Raw genomic sequence first — 4803 nt, 5'->3', positions numbered from 1 at the left:
TGTTCAATGTGGTGACTTGCAATGACAAATTCCATTTAGGAGAAGAAAACAACTGCAAAACAAACTGCTGAAGGAAAAGGGAACAAATAAATAATCAGTGTTTTACGTTCTGGACTGGAGTCGAGAGGATTTGGATGTGCTGGATCTTCTACTGCTCTTTCCAACAGAGCACAACTGCTCCTGACAACTGAGGAAAGACAAGAAGAATAAAGGTCAAACGCACCATCAGAGAAAGTCTTTGTTCTCTTATGACATGATTTAATAAATAATAGGACCAGTTAAGTTTTAAGAACTGTGGCTTCAAATGAAGCCTTGAGATGAAAGAACCAATATTTTCAACTGAAGACCATTGATTTTGATTAGATTATCCCTATGCTCATAGCCAAAAAAAGGAAGCTTTATGACATTTTATGATCTGGATAGTGGTTTTGCCTAAAGGCAACATTATGCCCAGTTTTTGTGTTTTTTTGTGCATTTATTTAGAACAGCTGAATGCAGTGCTGAGTGTTCTAACAATCAGCAAACATTCACTTTATCAGCTAACATTCATCATCAGCACCCACGGCTATTCTTATGTGTAAAATAAATCAATTAATTAAAACATCAAATTAAACATTGAGCAAGACACATTAATACTAGATATATTTAAATTTTAGTTTTTATAAGTTAAACACAACTTTTTGTTTTGCATAGGACCTTGGGATCTTACTTTTGTCTTTAGTCTGTAAAGTTTGCCCTCCTAAAACAACAGAGCTGTTTCAAAAATGCTGGATTGTGACTGACTGAGGTGGACCACATTTCAAGTTATGTAATTTATTATAACAACACTTTAAAAGAAAAATAATAAAATATCAGTGTTTCTTCTTGCAGATAGTGGCACATTCCAGGAAAAAAATTCTCTCTACAGGCATGAAGATGTTCAGCATTTTGTTTCAGGCATTTTACCACAAGCCATTTACCTTATTTTAAGATCTAGAGAGGTTGCCATAGCAAAGTAAAAGAAGGAAAAGGGAAAAGTCTGTTCCATTATTAAAACAAAAACATTTGATGAAAGTTCATTATCACAGCAATGGCTCATTATAGTGTGCCAAAATCTGCTCTGTAATGAATATGCTTTGCCAATTATGACCCACACACAATCGCTGGTGTACACTATTCCTGTCATGTCCCAGACCTAAACCAGATCTGTTTGATGAGGTTCAAAATGAACTCCTCCTTCCACTAAAATATTCCCTTGATTTCAATGGTGTCAACTGTATTGAGTTAACAAGAAAAGCTTCTGACGGAATGCTAATGAAGATGGGAAGCCATACAGCAGTATTTACAAAAACATATCAGTGATTGTAATGTTCAGATAAAGATTATTAGACAAAGTTTGCAAACAAGATACTGTACAATCAGCATTTTTTTTATATTTAAAATGGTAAATAGCAGATAAGTTCGTCATTCCATTTTAAAAGCCAATCTTTCTGGAAACATCTGTGAATCTTTTAAACAGCTGACACACTAAAGTTTGGTAGCAGGGCCTGAGAAATCGAAATACTGTAAACTGTATTTTTAAATCCAGTAAAATGCCAAATGATTCATACAAAAAATCCTTGACCAATCAATGGTCATGGTACATTCTGCACAAGAGCAAACCACTTACAAAAAAAGTGCCATTCCAAATCAAACACATGACGTTATAACCAATGGCATGAGTGAAACAATGGCTTTCTTTTCATCTGAGCGTTTCAAGTATGGAAATAAACTGCCTGGTATGACTTTTAAAAAAAGAATCAGTGAGGCAAATTTTAGCAACAAAGGCGACTGAAGGACTCAAATGGTCAAAAGGTCAAGATTCATAAATGCTCAACAATCAGAGCCAATGGCCAATGGAAAATTTATCATGTGACAAAATCATGTGATTTACTGCTAAAATATACGAACAGATTCGTTTTAAGTTTTAAGTCAGACTAAAGGCCGTGACACACAAAGTCAACGGACAGCCATCTGTGAATGTTAGGCCATCAATGAGTGTCTGTCAGCACAGTTTTCAGTGTGCTCCCCACCGTTGGTTTTCATAATGACACCTGCTGATATACAGTTCTTCAGTCGCAGAATGTGCTAGTTGGCCATTGGCTGTAGTCGTTGCAGTTTATTCAAGTGCAACTTTGTAGCCCTGCATGTATGGTGATGAAAGTCAAAATATTAAATGTCATGGATGAATATTTACTGAGTAATCCACTATTTTGAAGAGGGTAGTCAAAATGAAAAATTTCACCTGAGATTCGGAGCCAAATTACAGGGGCGTAAAAAAAGACTTTAGAAAGATTGCAGCAACATTATATTATTTTTACACAGAGATTGGTAAGCCTCTTAGTAAAATCTGTTGACTTTAGCAATCTTTGTTGCAATACATATTCCAGTGGTGACCATTTAAAAAAGGGGGGAAAGCACTTTTCAAGTTTTTTCTCCAAAGTTTGCTTGTCTATAACTCAAGAAGTATTAAAGATACCTTAATGCCCTTTTAGATTTTGGGTCTTAAAGGGGTCCTATTATGCTTTTTCACTTTTTTAATTTTAGTCAGTGTGTAGTGTGTATGTTTGGGCATAAAAAAATCTCAAAGTCCACTCCAAAGAGAGATATTTCGTTTTTAAAAAATCCCTTTTCAAGAACTACAACGAACGGCTCGTTTGGACTACAGCGTTTGTTTTCCGGGCTTTGTGATATCACAAAGCGGCTCATTAGAATATCATTAAAAATAATTCCCGCCTACAGAAATTCTAATGGTTGGGGGGTGGGGAGGGGCGAGGTTGTGGTTAGAATGCTTGGTTGAGTGAGTGAGTGCATCAGATGAGACGACGAAGAAGAAGTGCTGCTGCAGAGTTAGTGCAACAGAGAAAATGAAGAAGAAGAGCTGCTGTGCTGTAGCTTAAAATTTTCGGCATGTCTAGAACAATTCTTACAAGTACAACACGACGTAACTGGGCACCGCGGACAGACGCCGAATGGCGCCGCTGGTGTGCCTACACTCATAGAAAATAATGTATTTGAATTTTAAAGACGTGGCGCGACACGACGCTGCGCTGAAAGGCTGTTTTTTTCACCTCCGTGACCAAACGTCTTTGTTTGGGCTTCCGAAAGCGGATGATGTCAGGAAACAGTGGTTGCAATTTATTTTTTAACTCTGTCCCTGAGCATTATAACCCCAATTTGCTATTGTGTGCTGCACATTTTACTGAGGACAGCTTCTACAACATGAGGGAGTACAGTGCCTGCCGGATTAGCCAAAAAGCTTTTGTTGAAAGACGGAGCAAGGGGCGTGGCAGTACTGAAACACCATTGAAGCTGTTCGCCAATCACAACGCACTGGGACAGCTAACCAATCACAACACATTTTGTTTTTCGGAAGGCGGACCTTCATTAAAACGGAACTAATCAGGCCGTTTGTGCCAGGAAGGGGAGAAAGGTATTTTAATAATGTAAATTATGTGAAAAATAATGCGTTTTTTGAACCACCAAGCATGAGAGCATGTTCTAGTACACCCCCAAAACAAAATCAAGACTTTGTGAAAGAGCATCATAGGACCCCTTTAACAAACCTTCCTTTTGGCATCTTCATTTTTAAGGCCCTATAAAATTCCGTTCCAGAGATATTGCAATCGCAATATGGATCCAGGAGTAAATCGTTAAATTATACACATTTTCAGTGGTCAAAAACCAAATGTGGGTCACTTTGCATTCAGCTGATACTTTTTTTCTTTTAAAGAGGAAGGTCTGAAGAACAAATCATGTTAAAACTCGAAATGTATCTTGTTTACCTCTATCAAAACATCTGCATAAAACATACCTGTCTGAATGCCATATAAATATTATTTTTTCAAAGTTTGTATGATTGTAACTCGAGAAATATTAAAGATATCTGAATATAATTTTAGATTCTGGTTTTTAATTAAACTTTTCTTTTAGAATCTTCATTTTCAAGGTCCTAATGTATGTGGTTCCGTCCCAAACACATGGGGAGCCCAATGTGACTCAATGTCCAATTTGCTGAATTTGACCAATTTTCAGTGTTTGAAAAACAACCTCTGGTTGAGTTAACACAGAATGGCACTGAAGTATGAATATAAAAATATGAATATCTGCACTTCTGTGATGACCCAATAAATCATAAACAGTAAACCATGTTGGGTTTTTCAGTGAAGGTTAAAACTAAGAAATCCAAAGCCATTACATGGAAATCCCCAGACTAAGGAATCTCTCATGTGTATTTCTTTACACATTTCTAATGGCTCAAGATTTTAGTTGTAACCTCAAGTTAACCTGCTTTCATCTAGGTGGTCCGTCCTTCAGCAGGAGCAACTTATTTGCACTTATTTCTCTCTGCCAAGAGAGCACTCTGTGTATGATTTGCATGTGCGACAGTCCTCTGATTTGTATCCAAGTGGTGATGCATGGCATCTGGCCTACCTGTTCAACTCAGTTTAGGGCAAAAGAGGCACATCTGACAGCTGGGCTTCGTTAAGCACACACTCTCAGAAGAGTGCTGTCACTCCTCACCAACATGATACACAGCACAGCGTGCCCAGCTGACTCATCTGCTGAGATAGTGCCCAAGTCTGTCCAAGCCTTATCCTACTCTTTCTTCCTCTGAGAGGATCATGTCGACTCTTAATACTCTCTATTTCAGCTGAGAGGCACACAGGCAATCCTCACCACTAATGGCTGATGCTGTGGATGAGCTGAGACATTCAATGTGGGTTTAAAGGGGTCATGCATTTTCTGATCTTGATATCATTGGGGTAAGCTTATGTAGCGACT

The sequence above is a fragment of the Sinocyclocheilus grahami genome, unplaced genomic scaffold (genome assembly GCF_001515645.1).
Source record: "Sinocyclocheilus grahami isolate Dianchi unplaced genomic scaffold, SAMN03320097.WGS_v1.1 scaffold191.1, whole genome shotgun sequence".
Lineage (NCBI taxonomy): Eukaryota > Metazoa > Chordata > Actinopteri > Cypriniformes > Cyprinidae > Sinocyclocheilus > Sinocyclocheilus grahami.
This window is presented reverse-complemented; position numbering follows the sequence as displayed.